Below are 17106 nucleotides of genomic sequence, written 5' to 3'. Positions count from 1 at the left end.
TAGGTATGGTAATGGCGTTGTTAAGTAGGAGAATATTCTTAATCTTCAGAGATGCATATTGAAGTATTCAGGAGGGAAGGGTCATGATTTTGTGCAACTTATATTCAAAATGGTTTAGCAAAAGGAATGTAGTAGAAAATTTAGTAATAGAAATGTGTATATATATGTGTGTGTATACATGTACTTTTCTGCTGGTATAGATAACTATATATGTATACACGTGTATATATATGCATACGTATATGTATGTATTATATGTGTGTGTATTAGTTTTGAGGGAAGGGTCCCTAGCTCAGTGCCTGACACATAGCAAATGCATAACAGTCCCTTAGACTTCTCTGCTACCCTCCTTACCTTTTCTTCCCAGTCACCTCTGGGAGCTTCTCTGCCTGTCCTTAAGTTGGTGTTTTCTTACTCTGTTCCTGGCCATCTTCTTTTCTCACTCTCCCCATTCTTCTAAGCCCAAATAATCTTTGTTAAGAACATTGCTTAAAACGGTCATCTGTAAGACAGGCTTTTTTCCTTTCATCTATCACTTATGCTTCTGGCTCCTACTCTCAGGATCGCGCGTGTTCTCGGCGTTAGCAACCCTGCCCTTTTAGGGCCCGGAGTCCGGTGGTGCCGGCCCCTGAGCAGCCTCCTCTCCCGTCCGCACCGAGCACGTCCACTTCCTGCGGTTCTGTGTCTCCCACGGCCCCCGGACGTCGCGGAGCCTGCGTCACCTCCAGAGCCCCCGCTGTGTCTTTCCATCTCTTTCACTCTCATCACATTGCACAGCAATAACTGCCATTCGTTGGGAACTTTACCTGATACCAGACACAGGCAGTGGTAATTGCTCTCAAAAAGACCTTTTCTCTCTAATGGAATATTTGATACTTTGAGAATAATTTATGCAAAGGAACTGAAACACAACAAAAAGAACACAGCGCCGACTTGAGAGCCGGAGCCTCCCTAGTACTCCAGCGTCTCCCTCCTCTCTCCCTGGGCTGTGCCTTCCTCCACTGAGAGGGACTCCTCCTGACCTGAATTTTGTGTTTCGTATTTCCTGCCTTTAAACATAAATGATTTTAAATCTATATGAACATAGATTCCGTTATAAAAGTTGTTCATGGTTCATGGTGTATGTAGTGTTCCAGGACTTTTTTTTTTTTATCCCCAGCTCAGCATTTTGTTTCTAAAGGAATTGGAAAGTTTGGAAAAGGAATTGGAAATAGTTGGAAAAGATGAAGGTTCACTCACCCTATAGCTGAGCATTTTAATTCCTAAGTATATGCCCTAGAAGTCTCTCTTCCAGAAGCATACCAAGTATGTATGAGAATATCCATGTACAAGGATGCTCATAGAAACACCATAATGGCAAAAATGTAGAAATAGCTCAACTGATTATTAACAGGAAAAGGGGTTAAAAAAATTTAGTGAACTTTTGTGCAGCACTGAAAATGAACGAACTACAGCTATGCACTTTTAAATCCTCCAGTAGACCTGATAAGACAGAAGTAATCTCGTATTATAGTTAAGGAAACTGAAATCTAGACAGCTTGAGTAACTTGTCCAAGGTGTGAGAACTCGTGTATTGTAGAACTGAGATGTGGGTCCAGGTCAGTGTCATTCTAAAGCCTTAACTACGAGGGAATACTGTTCCCTGTTGACAAGTCTTATTTTTATTAGCTTGTCTGTTCTACTGCACGGAGAGAGAGCTTTGTATTTTCATCTAGCTCAGCAAATAGTTCCTAGCAGAAGTGGCATGAATTTCTGATGAATGACCCTAAAACATTGTTGTTTTACATAGGAAGAAAGCTGTGTGAGGGAGCTTAGTGGCTTGAACAAGTTCTGAGATGGCAACCAGAGCACCTACAATGGAAACCCCCCTCTCTTCAAGCCCCCAGTGGCTGTAGCATCTTACCTGTATGTTCTTACCTTGGTTACATGCCTCCCCTCTAGCAGGTGGCTTGGAGAGGCCTGGCAGATCTAATGTCAGCGTAACTTGGATTATTACTACCCGACGTTCCTTATCCAGGGGCCACAGTTGCTCTCCCGGTGGACAACAGAGGCCTCTCGTCAGCTGTGTGGCTTTTTTACCTATAATATGAATCTGCCCAGCCTGCAGCAGCAAAAGTGCCGGCAAGCTTTCTTCTGTCTCTCGAATGTCCCTGACACGGTCAGCCCGTGGGAAAGTGCAGGTATGTTTGTGTGTATGGGGTAGGGGTGTAGAGAAGGCAAAGTAGCAGGTGTAGTAAGCCAGGACGTGTCACAGAACATTATTGTGCTGCTTAGCCTTTTGGCCCAGTGAAACAAGGATTGAAAAGAAAAGCAAAACTTAACTGCCTAGCCATCCCCTTGAGCTTTTCCTCGCCTGCCATCCAGTGCTGGACAAAGCTCTGAGCAGGTACATTCTCTGTCTCTGTCCCAGATAGATCGTGAAAGGCTTCTGTTCCTTTGTAAACTGGCGGGGGCTCTTGGCAAGGGTCTACGAGCGTGACCAGCCAGGTTTTGTCGAGCAGTGCGTAGGAGTAGCGGGACCACCCGGGTGAATTTGCTTTCACACTGTCACCACGGTGATGTTGACGCCGCCTTCTAGAAAGGTGAACCTCAGGGGGGCAGAGGTGCTCGCAGCCCTGGCCTCTGTCTGCGGCGTTGTCTGTCTCTAGCATCTTACTGTGGCTGCCTCACATTGGTCTCTGTTCAAGCGTCACCTCCTCAGGGAGGCCTTCCCAGTTTACGACACCTGACACAGCCAGGCGCCCAGCCAGCGCTCTACACCCTCTCCCCGTGTTTTGTTCTCTTCAGAGTGGTCTTCGTTATTTCAAGTAGTATTTGTTTTTCGATTTATTTCCTCCATCACCCCTCCACCCCCCCGCCCCATTCCTACTACGCCATGAAGGTAACCTTCGTGAGAACAGAACTTATTTCTCTCGTTCACGGTTAAATTAGTGCCTGGCATATAGTAGATGTTCACTAGATATTTACTGAACTTATGAATGAATCTATGTGTACAACTTTGGTCAAATTAAGGACTTGATTTACTTAACTGTCAAAGGATGAGTCTGTTCAGGACCTCAGAGTTTTACAGTTTCTACGTGCGTAATAGGTTAAAATGTATAGATAGCTTTTAAAATCGTTGGTGCATAAAGTCGGATTCACCATAGTCTCATATAACCATATGGCGTATTCTTATCACGCAAGGTTCATGCAAGGTTGACTCTAAAATTTTTATTTTCTTATTCTTAATGACGTGAATAAGTTCCCTCAAACTCAGTAACCAAAGCAAAAGCCAAGACTTTGACAATTATAAGCTGCATGTAACTGAATTCTCTTTCTTCCCACATGCCATCTCTCTGGCCACCATGCACCCTGAGCCCCATTTTTTTCATTCTCTCGCGGTTTTGTTTTAAATTGTTTTGTTACATCTGTCTGTATTCCTAAAAGCGCATTGTATGTATATGTGTGTATGAAATTGTGATTTTAAAAGAAACGTATGTGATCATTTAGTGATTTAGGCGATTTAGATTTAGATACCACGTGTTGTCCGTGCTGATGAGCATTGTTGCCGTAATTCATGTGTTTTGGTGACTAAACATTCCATCGTCTGACCATGCCACGGTTCATTCATTCACTTTCCTATGTTTGGGATGTGTCCAGGTTTTTGCCCTTCTGAACTATGCCAAGGTACATATCCTTGACGTCTGTTGATGAGCATGTGAAAGAGTGTCTTGTGTGTATAAATAGGGGATTTAAATTGCTGGATCCTAGGTATATGAGTGTTAAACTATAGGAAATAATGCCAAACTATTTTCCAGAGTGGTTGCAAATCCTCTGTGGATACACGTCTTCTTCAACGTTTCCTATTCTCGGATATAAAATTTTTTGCTTATGAAATGTTATGACGTTGTGGTCCTAATTTACATTTCCATGATCACAGTGATATGGGCATCTCTTCATGTGATAATTGGTTATTTCCATGAAATGTCTAGTCACATCGGTTGCTCATTGTTCTTTAGGGTTGTTTGTACTATTATTGCTTTGTAGAAATCCTTCAGATATTGTTGATACCTGCTTTGTTGGGTATATGTATGGTGAATAGCATCTCCCAGATTGTAACTTGTCCGTTTTCCTTTAAAAGTATATTTTGATAAACAAAAGTTACTAATTTTAGTATATTCAAATTATCAATTTTTTCCCCCCGAATTAGTGCTTTTTCTTATCAAAAGAAAATTTTCCGATGTCAGAGTCTAAGGTCACGGTTCTTACAATATGGTCTGTGGAACCATGGAGTCCTTGCCACTCTTTCAGGGGGGCCATGAGGTCAGCCCATTTTCAGCAGAATCCTAGCACGTTGTTTGCCTTTTTCACTCACTGTGCTGACATCTGTAGTAATGGTGCAAAGGCCACAGCGTGTAAAACAAACCTGCTGGCACTTCAGCGCAAATGAAGGCCATGTACCCAACTGTCTGTCCTGTAGTCATTGCCTACTTTACGTCCATGCAGTCTTAGTAAACAAACAAAAGAGCAACAGTACAAAAAATTAACAGCTAAGTTAACTTTACAGTGAGTAAAGTGTGTTGAAGTAATACATATTGTCCGTTTGATTAAAGTGTGTGTCTTAAATATTTCACGTGACGTTATAGGAATGGTTCGCAAAGCACTTCTGCTGTATATGATGGCTGTCTAGAGGAACAACACTTGAGTAAGTTAGTTGCGAGTTGAACTAGATGCTTTCTTCATGGAATGCCATTTTTACTGGAACGAATGATACATAAAACTATAGCAGTTCATACTCGAGTATTTGGCAGACATTTTCTCAAAATTGAATGAACTGAGCCTTCAAGTCAAGGAAAACAAATAGCATTACTTTCCAGTACTTAGAATGAAATCAGTGCCACTATTAATACTATTTTTGATACTATATAATGAAAAGTGTCTATACGTCAAAATTCTGGATGAATGTACCTCTCCAAGTGACCAAGGATTATATGATATAAAATCTAGCAGGGGTAAAAGATTTCTTCCAAGACCAAGTTATGCTAAAGGATTTTAATGTAACAGAAATATTCATTGATATGAATTTAGTTTCTACTTTGCAAACAGCCTTTAAGAAACTGCCACTTTTTGAGTTTTGGTGTGGTACCAAAGAAGAAAATCCAGAAGGCTATTAAAATACTTCTTCCTTGTCCTGTTGTATATCTGTGTGAGACTAGATTTTCTTCTGTTTACTTTAACTAAAAGTACATTTTGAAACTGATCCAATGCAGAAGTGGATATGAGAATTTAACTGTCTTAGGCCAGATGTTAAAGAGATAAGCAAAAATGTAGGATTGGGCTTCCCTGGTGGCGCAGTGGTTGAGAGTCCGCCTGCCGTTGCAGGGGATGCGGGTTCGTGCCCCGGTCCGGGAAGATCCCACGTGCCGCGGAGCGGCTGGGCCCGTGAGCCGTGGCCGCTGAGCCTGCGCGTCCGGGGCCTGTGCTCCTCAACGGGAGAGGCCACAACAGTGAGAGGCCCGCGTACCGCAAAAAAAAAAAAAAAAAAAAAAAAAAAAAAAAAGTAGGATAATGCCACTTTTCTAACTAAAACTTTTGGGGGGAAATATAATTATTTTTCACAGTAATGTATTATTTATGTTAACATTTGATGCTATTTTTTTTTGGCAGTACGTGGGCCTCTCACTGTAGTGGCCTCTCCCGTTGCGGAGCACAGGCTCCAGACGCGTAGGCGCAGCGGCCATGGCTCACGGGCCCAGCCGCTCCGCAGCACGTGGGATCTTCCCGGACCGGGACACGAACCCCCGTCCCCCGCATCGGCAGGCAGACTCTCAACCACTGTGCCACCAGGGAAGCCTGATGCTATTTTTAAAGAGAATTAAAAATAAATATTTTATGAATTTCAGAATTTAAATTTCTAATATAGTAAAGATTGCTAGGTGTAACAACATAAAAGCTCTTTGGGCTTCTCTCAAGGGATCATGAGACCAGAAGTTTGACAGTTCTTGGCTGAAATATATTTTGCTCTATTTTCTAATAAGGTTTTTTGGGGGTTAGTTTGCTTCTTTTAATATGTCAGCTCTTAATCCGTCCAATATGTGGCCTGTCTGTAAATACCAAAAATAAAAAAAGAAAAGAAGACACCAGACCTTTATGAAGAGTGATTAAATGAAAAATGTGTATAACTTCCATCTCTCATTGTAACTCCTACACATCAGATATCTTTCATTTCTTTCTTTCTTTCTTTTTTTTTTTTTTTTTGGTTTTTGATAAGGTTGTCTATTTGGTTATACATCCATCCACCAAACATATATGAATTAAGCAAATAATACCTCTCATGTCTTCCTCCCACCCCTTTCTGTATGGGACCACGACCTGTGGGGCTCATGGGCCCTGACCCAGATCTCCACGCTCCTTAGCTGGCAGGCCTACTGTTCTGGCCTGGAGGGACCGGCCTCTTTGTTTACAGTGGCCACTGATGGTTAGCTGGCACTCAGTACACGTGTTGACACGTACTCACTACTTGGGTACTGACATGGTGCCCAGTTTTCTGTTGGAATGACAGGAGGTAAATTGGGAGAAGTATTCATTTCCCCTTATTTTATGAGTTCTTATTTGGCTCCATGAGTGTCAGAATCACCTCAAGAAATTTCCTGTGGGATTTTACTCTTGCCAGTACTACCTCTAACTTAATAAGTTACTAGCAAGGAAGAGGGAGGATTCCATTTGTATTGAGTAACTCTTAAGGTGCCAGGTATTAGCATGTCTCAGTTAATATCTTAGTAGCTCTTTGGGGTGACAGATGGAACAGAGGTAGATCAAAGAGGCAAAGGAGCTAAAAAAACAAACCAAAATGTAGCTCAAGCTCACAGTAGATTCAAATTCAGCTGTTTGTCTGCAAAGTGCCTGCTTTTTCGACCAGGTAAAATTGCCTCTCTAAAAACTTGAGCCCCCCAAATATTGACTGTTTCATACAATTTGATTACTGCCATTATTGTGTGAGTACCTAGTTAAGGGGCAGAGCAGTCCTGCACACTCTTGCATCCTCAGCTTTTACTTGTGTATAAATCACAATTTTTATTGGACACATTTATCTCCTTAGGTCAGAGACAAGATGGGGTAGGTGAAAGGGCATTGGGTTTGAGGCCAGATGACTTTTTCCTTTAAATTCAGTCCGTGGTCTTTATTAGCTGTGTTATCCTATTTGAATCACTGAACCTCTCTGGACCCCAGTTTCCTAATCAGTAAAATAGAGCCAATGATAGAAGTTCTTTCCCAGTGTAATTTGGCTGCTGGAAACACCCAGTTTTGATAACAGAATCTGTGCAAAGGCTTTAAAAGCAGAGGAGTACCTATGGGGATAATTAGACATACTAGGTCTCACTAGCATATAAAAATTATGTAAATTATTATTATTGATGTTTCCCTCACCCTTCGACTTCTGGGGCTACCTTTTAAGACTGTTTTCTTTTTTATTAGGATGTCATAAAATTGCTGATATTTGACTATTTTTTATCTGCAGAAAATGTCCGTTTCATACGGTTAGGTTAATGCTGATACATTTAAAATAGTTCTTAGTAAAATTACACATGAACAGTCAAAATAAAATATATATAATTGTACCAGAGGGCATAGGACAAAGAGTAAAGAAGGCTAGATCTTGGTTATGTTTTTATAAACCAAACTTTTACTCTGGATTTTTCTTTCTCACGCTGTCTGATGGCCCGTGGGAATCCCTAGTAGCCAGCGAAATGTTTTGTGCGGAGGAAGCAGTGAAGGCCCTGAAGCATCTTCCCCAGAATGGGTGGGTCTGATATCGAGAGTTGGCCCGAATGGAGGAAAGAGGAGTTAGTTGCAAATGCCAGTCTCTTCATTTTAATTATGTTAAGTGTGAGACCTACCTATATGTCTAAATGTCTATACTGTATATAAATAGATAGATTTTCTCCTGTGAATGCTTTCTTTAAGCGGGGAGACCTGGCAGGGAAGTGGTAGGTATAAAAATGAATGAGAGGAGACTTAAGAGGTTGCCGTTTCTCCATTTAGAGAGTAATTTATTAAGAAGGACGTCACAACTTATAACAAATACTAAATTTAGTGATTTTTAAAATTTTCGTTGGCAGAGGCGGGGAGCCGTTTGTCGTTGGTCAGTTATGCTCTAAACCTCCGCCTTCTTTCGGTTGTGATGTTCTTACAATTTCTCCAGTAAGTGGGGCTCTTTAAAGAAAGATATTTTCTTTTTGACTGGGAAATAAACTGGAATGGATTCTAAGCACAAATTAAGTTTTAAAATTATCCATTAGTTTAGCACAAATTCGGTTTTAAAATTATCTGTTAGTTTAGGTTCTATGGAATTTACTACTCAAATTCCTAGAAAAACAAGCAATAGAAGTTCCACAGGTTACGTCCCTTGTCCCTGCCATCCACAAATTAAACTAAAAATGCTACCAATGATTGATATTTAAGTGTTATGTGAAATCTCAGAGGAAGAAATCAGAAGTTAAGAATCAAGAACGTGAAAATCAAAACTTATAAGACATTAATAAAAGCTAGAACAGCACCTATGAGGCTTATTTAATTCCTGTTTTTTTCCTTTGAAAATCAATTGTGACTCACCGTTAAATCCACATCAGTAGCCCAGGCATTTACTGTCTCAGAGAAGATTTAAAACGCTTCCTCGCGTGAAGTGTTTCACTTTGGTTTCAGTTTTTAGTGACGTTGTGTCCTTCTGTGCTCTTAAACCAAACCTTCTGTTTTTCCCTCCAGCATTTTAGTTCTTTATTGACTCCCTCAGCTCTGAGGATTACGTCATAACCCAGCTGTATTTGTGCCCTTTACCATATCCCAAACTGATTTTAACTCACTATCCACATACACACAACACTGTCTTATATTCTACAAGCAATAAGACTACAAATTGTTTAAAATAGCAATTTCCGAAAGCCTATGCATGAACTCATGAAAGAAAATTGTGCTTCTTGAAATTAAAGAGAACATTTACAGAGAAAAGTTAATTGGACTTAGTTTAGTCTTTGAACCTGGAAAAGTCAAATCTCACCTGCAAATCTGTCACTCTGTTCATTCAGAAAGAGAATTTAGGACGTTACCAGCACAACAAGCCGTTTTACAATGGAATCACAAATACTTATTCTTTAAATAAACCCTCCATTGGATGGGCTTTTCTTACTTACCAATTTATCCAGTCTCTTATGGTCTCCGAAGGCAAGACTGGATCAGCAACTGAGTGTAACATCTGATGCTGAGGGAAATCTACTTTGCTTTCTGCCTGGACTGCTGGTGTTGACCAGTGGGAAATGCTGCATTAGCTCTCAAACCAAAACATTGAAAGTGCTCTATGAAATGTTGACATCTCGCCAAAGGCTTGAATGTCAAGTACCACAGATGTCCAGTCCTCTTTGGAGCCCAGCTGTACTCTGTGCTTCTGTGAGTTGAATCTGATTTGTGCTTAGGGTGACAGACGATCCAGGCTTGACCAAATAGTAGCTGGTCTGAAACTGGGTACCGAGAGAGAGGAGAGAGCGACCTGCTAAGCGAGAGCTCCAGCCAGCAGGAGACTAGATCTTTCCCATGCCTGGCCATGACCTCTGCCCGTGACGCTGTTGTGAAAATAGCTTCTGTATTTATTGGGAAGTATTTTCAAGTTGTAATTCACATGGCTTCACCAACTCCTTGAAAATCGTTGGAAAACCAGAAAAAATAGTTGAGAGTAAACCAGACCAGAACATTTCTCACTTTCAGGGGAAGGAGTGGGGGAGGCTGTGTAGGTAACATGTTCACCAGAGCGTCTTGACCAGCAAAGGGCAAGATCATTATTAAATGAGATGAGAGATTGAAAGGACCCCAAAGCTCTCTCATTTGGACTTGGGTGATTTTCCTCTCTAGCCTCACCCTGTTCTGGGTGTCGGGGGAGGACAGACACGTGATGCCTGCTGGTGCCCGGCCTACTTCAGGTGTTATCCTCACATCTTCCCAACCTGGATTTCATGCTGTTGGGTCTCCTAATCTTTCTTCAGGTTTCCCTCTCCTCTTAAATTTGGTTTTGGAACACCCAGTTTGACCCTAATTTCAGGATTGTTTGCTTATTTAACAAATTGTTGCTGGAATCCTTTACTTTTCTTACATAGTCCTCTGGATTAATGCAGTCATAATGCATCTCCTGGAAGAAGAGCCCAAGTCTCCCATACTCTGTCTACTTTATTTATTTATATATTTTGGGGGGCATTTTTGGATAATTTTTTTTTCATTGGAGTATAATTGCTTTACAAAGGTGTGTTAGTTTCTGCTTTATAACAAAGTGAATCAGTTACACGTATACATATGTTCCCATATCTTCCCTCCTGCGTCTCCCTCCCACCCTCCCTATCCCACCCCTCTAAGCGGTCACAAAACAACGGAGCTGATCTCCCTGTGCTATGCGGCTGCTTCCCGCTAGCTATCTGTTTTACGTTAGGTAGTGTATATATGTCCGTGCCACTCTCTCACTTCGTCCCAGCTTACCCTTCCCCCTCCCCATGCCCTCAAGTCCATGCCCTAGTAGGTCTGTGTCTTTATTCCCATCTTGCCCCTAGGTTCTTCATGACCTATTTTTTTTTTGTCTTAGATTCCATATATATGTGTTAGCATAAAGTATTTGTTTTTCTCTTTCTGACTTACTTCACTCTGTATGACAGATTCTAGGTCCATCCACCTCACTACAAATAACTCAATTTTGTTTCTTTTTATGGCTGAGTAATATTCCATTGTATATGTGTGCCACATCTTCTTTATCCATTCATCTGTCGATGGACACTTAGGTTGCTTCCGTGTCCTGGCTATTGTAAATAGAGCTGCAGTGAACATTGTGGTACATGACTCTTTATGAATTATAGTTTCCTCAGGGTATATGCCCAGTAGTGGGGTTTGCTGGGTCGTATGGTAGTTGTATTTTTAGTTTTTTAAGGAACCTCCATACTGTTCTCCATAGTGGCTGTATCAATTTACATTCCCACCAACAGTGCAAGAGGGTTCCCTTTTCTACACACCCTCTCCAGAATTTATTGTTTGTAGATTTTTTGAGGATGGCCATTCTGACTGGTATGAGATGATATCTCATTGTAGTTTTGATTTGCATTTCTCTAATGATTAATGATGCATTTGTTGGCAATCTGTATATCTTCTTTGGAGAAATGTCTATTTAGTTCTTCTGCCCATTTTTGGATTGGGTGGTTTGTTTTTTTGATATTGAGCTGCATGAGCTGCTTGTAAACTTTCGAGATTAATCCTTTGTCAGTTGCTTCATTTGCAAATATTTTCTCCCATTCTGAGGGTTGTCTTTTCGTATTGTTTATGGTTTCCTTTGCTGTGCAGAAGCTTTTAAGTTTCATTAGGTCCCATTTGTTTATTTTTGTTTTTATTTCCATTTCTCTAGGAGGTGGGTCAAGAAGGATCTTTCTGTGATATATGTCATAGAGTGTTCTGCCTGTGTTTTCCTCCAACAGTTTGATAGTTTCTGGCATTACATTTAGGTCTTTAATCCATTTTGAGTTTATTTTTGTGTATGGTGTTAGGGAGTGTTCTCATTTCATTCTTTTCCATGTAGCTGTCCATTTTTTCCCAGCACCACTTACTGAAGAGGCTGTCTTTTCTCCACTGTATATTCTTGCCTCCTTTATCAAAGATAAGGTGACCATATGTGTGTGGGTTTATCTCTGGGCTTTCTGTTCTGTTCCATTGATGTATATTTCTGTTTTTGTGCCAGTACCATACTGTCTTGATTACTGTAGCTTTGTAGTATAGTCTGAAGTCTGGGAGCCTGATTCCTCTAGCTCCATTTTTCTTTCACAAGATTGCTTTGGCTATTCGGGGTCCTTTTGTGTTTCCATACATATTGTGAAATTTTTTTGTTCTAGTTCTGTGACAAATGCCAGTGGTAGTTTGATAGGGATTGCATTGAATCTGTAGATTGCTTTGGGTAGTAGAGTCATTTTCACAATGTTGATTCTTCCAATCCAAGAACATGGTATATCTCTCCATCTGTTTGTATCATCTCTAATTTCTTTCATCCGTATATTATAGTTTTCTGCATACAGGTCTTTTGTCTCCTTAGGTAGTTTTATTCCTAAGTATTTTATTCTTTTTCTTGAAATGGTAAATGGGAGTGTTTCCTTAATTTCTCTTTCAAATTTTTCATCATTAGTGTATAGGAATGCAGGAGATTTCTGTGCGTTAATTTTGTATCCTGCTACTTTACCAAATTCATTAATTAGCTCTAGTAGTTTTCTGGTAACATCTTTAGGATTCTCTATGTATAGTATCATGTCATCTGCAAACAGTGACAGGTTTACTTCTTCTTTTCTGATTTGGATTCCTTTTATTTGTTTGTCTTCTCTGATTGCTGTGGCTAAAACTTCCAAAACTATGTTGAATACTAGTGCTGAGAGTGGGCAACCTTGTCTTGTTCCTGATCTTCGTGGAAGTGGTTTCAGTTTCTCACCATTGAGAATGATGTTGGCTGTGGGTTTGCCGTATATGGCCTTTATTATGTTGAGGTAAGTTCCCTGTATGCCTACTTTCTGAAGGGTTTTTATCATAAATGGGTGTTGAATTTTGTCACAAGCTTTCTCTGCATCTATTGAGATGATCATATGGTTTTTCTCCTTCAGTTTGTTAATATGGTTTATCACATTGATTGATTTGCGTATATTGAGGAATCCTTGCATTCCTGGGATAAACCCCACTTGATCATGGTGTATGAGCCTTTTAATGTGCTGTTGGATTGTGTTTGCTAGTATTTTGTTGAGGATTTTTGCATCTATGTTCATCAGTGATAGTGGCCTGTAGTTTTCTTTCTTTGTGACATCTTTGTCTGGTTTTGGTATAAGGGTGATGGTGGCCTCATAGAATGAGTTTGGGAGTGTTCCTCCCTCTGCTATCTTTTGGAAGAGTTTGAGAAGGATAGGTGTTAGCTCTTCTCTAAATGTTTGATAGAATTTGCCTGTGAAGCCATCTGGTCCTGGGCTTTTTTTTTGTTGGAAGATTTTTAATCACAGTTTCAATTTCAGTGCTTGTGATTGTTCTGTTCATATTTTCTATTTCTTCCTGGTTCAGTCTCAGAAGGTTGTGCATTTTTAAGAATTTGTCCATTTGTTCCAGGTTGTCCATTTTATTGGCATAGAGTTGCTTGTAGTAATCTCTCATGATCCTTTGTATTTCTGCAGTTTCAGTTGTTACTTCTCCTTTTTCATTTCTGATTGTATTGATTTGAGTCTTCTCCCTTTTTTCTTGATGAGTCTGGCTAATGGTTTATCAATTTTGTTTATCTTCTCAAAAGAACCAGATTTTAGTTTTATTGATCTTTGCTATCATTTCCTTCATTTTTTTTTTCATTTATTTCTGCTCTGACCTTTATGATTTCTTTCCTTCTGCTAACTTTGGGATTTTTTTTGTTCTTCTTTCTCTAATTGCTTTAGGTGTAGGGTTAGGTTGTTTATTTGAGATGTTTCTTGTTTCTTAAGGTAGGATTGTGTTGCTATAAACTTCCCTCTTAGAACTGCTTTTGCTGCATCCCATAGGTTTTGGGTCATCGTGTTTTCATTGTCATTTGGTTCTAGGTATTTTCTGATTTCCTCTTTGATTTCTTCAGTGATCTCTTGGTTATTAAGTAGTGTATTGTTTAGCCTCCATATGTTTGTATTTTTTACAGATTATTTTCCTGTAATTGATATCTAGTCTCATAACATTGTGGTAGGAAAAGATACTTGATACGATTTCAATTTACTTAAATTTACCAAGGCTTGATTTGTGACCCAAGATATGATCTGTCCTGGAGAATGTTCCATGAGCACTTGAGAAGAAAGTGTATTGTGTTGTTTTTGGATGGAATGTCCTATAAATATCAATTAAGTCCATCTTCTTTAATGTATCATTTAAAGCTTGTGTTTCCTTATTTATTTTCATTTTGGATGATCTCTGTCCATTGGTGAAAGTGGGGTGTTAAAGTGCCCTACTATGATTGTGTTACTGTCAATTTCCCCTTTTATTGCTGTTAGTATTTGCCTTATGTATTGAGGTGCTCCTGTGTTGGGTGCATAAATATTTACAGTTCAATCTTCTTCTTGGATTGATCCCTTGATCGTTATGTAGTGTCCTTCTTTGTCTCTTGTAATAGTCTTTGTTTTAAAGTCCATTTTGTCTGATATGTGAATTGGTACTCCAGCATTCTTTTCATTTCCATTAGCATGGAATATCGTTTTCCATCCCCTGACCTTCAGTCTGTATGTGTCCCTAGGTCTGAAGTGAGTCTCTTGTAGACAGCACAGATATGGGTGTTGTTTTTGTATCCATTCAGCCAGTCTATGTCTTTTGGTTGGAGCATTTAATCCGTTTACATTTAAGGTAGTTATCGATATGTATGTTCCTATTACCATTTTCTTAATTGTTTTGGGTTTGTTATTGTAGGTCTTTTCCTTCTCTTGTGTTTCCTGCCTAGAGAAGTTCCTTTAGCATTTGTTGTAAAGCTAGTTTGGTGGTGCTGAATTCTCTTAGCTCTTGTTTGTCTGTAAAGGTTTTAATTTCTCCGTCAAATCTGAATGAGGTCCTTGCTGGGTAGAGTAATCCTGGTTGTAGGTTTTTCCCCTTCATCCCTTTAAATATGTCCTGACACTCCCTTCTGTCTTGCAAAGTTTCTGCTGAAAAATCAGCTGTTAACCTTATAGGGATTCCCTTGTGTGTTATTTGTTGTTTTTCCCTTGCTGCTTTTAGTATGTTTTCTTTGTATTTAATTTTTGACAGTTTGATTATTATGTGTCTTGGCGTGTTTAACCTTGGGTTTATCCTGTATGGGACTCTCTGTGCTTCTGGAGTTGATTGACTATTTCCTTTCCCATATTAGGGAAATTTTCAACTATAATCTCTTCACATATTTTCTCAGTCCCTTTCTTTTTCTCTTCTTCTTCTGGGACCCCTATAATTCGAATGTTGGTGCATTTAATGTTGTCCCAGAGGTCTCTGAGACTGTCCTCAATTCTTTTCATTCTTTTTTCTTTATTCTGCTCTGCAGTAGTTATTTCCACTATTTTATCTTCCAGGTCACTTCTTCGTTCTTCTGCCTCAGTTATTCTGCTATTGATCCCTTCTAGAGAATTTTAAATTTCATTTATTGTGTTGTTCATCATTGCTTGCTTTCTCTTTAGTTCTTCTAGGTATTTGTTAAATGTTTCTTGCATTTTCTCTATTCTATTTCCAAGATTTTGGATCATCTTTACTGTCATTATTCTGAATTCTTTTTAGGTAGACTGCCTATTTCCTCTTCATTTGTTAGGTCTGGTGGGTTCTTACCTTGCTCCTTCATCTGCTATGTGGTTTTCTGTCTTTTCATTTTGCTTATCTTACTGTGTTTGGGATCTCCTTTTTGCAGGCTGCAGGTTTGTAGTTCCTGTTGTTTTTGGTGTCTGTCCCCAGTGGCTAAGGTTGGTTCAGTGTGTTGAGTAGGTTACCTGGTGGAGGGCACTAGTGCCTGTGTTCTGGTGGATGAGGCTGGATCTTGTCTTTCTGGTGGGCAGGTCCACGTCTGGTGGTGTGTTTTGGTGTGTCTGTGACCTTATTATGATTTTAGGCAGCCTCTGTGCTAATGGGTGGGGTTGTGTTCCCGTCTTGCTATTTGTTTGGCATAAGCTGTCCAGCACTCTAGCTTTCTGGTCATTGAGTGGAGCTGGGTCTTGGTGTTGAGATGGAGGTCTCTGGGAGATTTTCGCCCTTTGATATTATGTGGATCTGGGAGGTCTCTTGTTGACCAATGTCCTTAACTTGGGTTTCCCACCTCAGTGACACAGCCTTGACACCTGGCTGGAGCACCAAGAGCCTGTCATGCACACAGCTCAGAATAAAAGGGAGGAAAAAAAAGAAAGAAAGAAGAAGGTAAAATAAAATAAAGTTATTAAAATAAAAAATAATTATTAAAAAATTTTTTAAAGTAATTTAAAAAACGAAAGAAAGAAAGAAGAGAGCAACCAAACCAAAGCCAAATCCACCAGTGATAATAGGCACTAAAAACTATACTTAAAAACAAAACAAAACAAAAGAAAAAAAACGGACAGACAGAACCCTAGGACGAATGGTAAAAGCAAAGCTATACAGACAAAATCACACAGAGAAGCAAACACACTCACAAAAAGAGAAAAAGGGAAATAAATATACATATAGTTGCTCCCAAATTCTCCCTCCTCAATTTGGGATGATTGTTGTCTGTTCAGGTTTTCCACAGATGCAGGTACATCAGGTTGATTGTGGAGATTTAATCCGCTGCTCCTGAGGCTGCTGGAAGAGATTTCCCTTTCTCTTCTTTGTTCCCACAGCTCCTGGGGTTCAGCCTAAGATTTGGCTCCGCCTCTGCGTGTAGGTTGCCTCAGGGCGTCTGTTCTTTGCTCAGACAGGATGGGGTTAACGGAGCAGCTGATTCAGGGGCTCTCGCTCACTCAGGCGGGGGGAGGGAGGGGCACGGATGCGGGGTGAGCCTGCGACGTCAGAGGCCAGCGTGACGCTCCACCGGCCCGAGGTGCACCTTGTGTTCTCCCGGGGAAGTTGTCCCTGGGTCCCGGGACCCCGACAGTGGTGGCTGCACAGGCTCCCGGGAGGGGAGGAGTGGAGAGTGACCTGTGCTCGCACACAGGCTTCTTGGTGGCGGCAGCAGCAGCTTTAGCGTCTCATGCCCGTCTCTGGGGTCCGTGCTGATCGCCGCGGCTCGCGCCCGTCTCTGGAGCTCTTTTAAGTGGCGCACTTAATCCCCTCTCCTTGCGCACCAGGAAGCAAAGAGGGAAGAAAAAGTCTAATGTCTCTTGGGCAGCTCCATACTTTTTCCCGGACTCCCTCCCGGCCAGCCGTGGCGCACTAACCCCTTCAGGCTGTGTTCACGCCGCCAACCCCAGTCCTCTCCCTGAGATCCGACCTCCAAAGCCCGAGCCTCAGCTCCCAGCCCCGCCCGTCCCAGCGGGTGAGCAGACAAGCCTCTCAGGCTGGTGAGTGCCGGTCGGCACCGATCCTCTGCGGGAATCTCTCCGCTTTGCCCTCCGCACCCTGTGGCTGTGCTCTCCTCCGCGGCCCCGAAGCTTCCCCCTCCGCCACCCGCCGTCTCCG

General features: G+C 41.0%; 2 protein-coding genes across 15 annotated transcripts in view; one reads left to right on the top strand and one right to left on the bottom strand.

Moving 5' to 3' along the window:
- MED12L (mediator complex subunit 12L) overlaps positions 1-17106 on the top strand; it is a 324289-nt gene that overhangs the window by 130741 nt on the left and 176442 nt on the right. The gene's annotated exons all lie outside the window — the stretch shown is intronic.
- Positions 1-17106, bottom strand: part of P2RY14 (purinergic receptor P2Y14) — a 59929-nt gene that overhangs the window by 14077 nt on the left and 28746 nt on the right. Inside the window, exon 1 of one of the 3 annotated variants that reach the window (XM_059064211.2) lies at positions 9168-9553. The exons of 1 other annotated variant lie outside the window; for it this stretch is intronic. The gene's annotated coding sequence lies outside the window, so the exon portion shown is untranslated. Of the gene's footprint in view, positions 1-8592; positions 8757-9167; positions 9554-17106 lie in introns of those variants that run through there. One more of the 3 variants, XM_059064218.2, reaches the window with a different exon arrangement.

Source organism: Kogia breviceps, chromosome 5, assembly GCF_026419965.1.
Source record: "Kogia breviceps isolate mKogBre1 chromosome 5, mKogBre1 haplotype 1, whole genome shotgun sequence".
NCBI classification, from domain to species: Eukaryota; Metazoa; Chordata; class Mammalia; order Artiodactyla; family Physeteridae; genus Kogia; species Kogia breviceps.
This window is presented reverse-complemented; position numbering and strand designations above follow the sequence as displayed.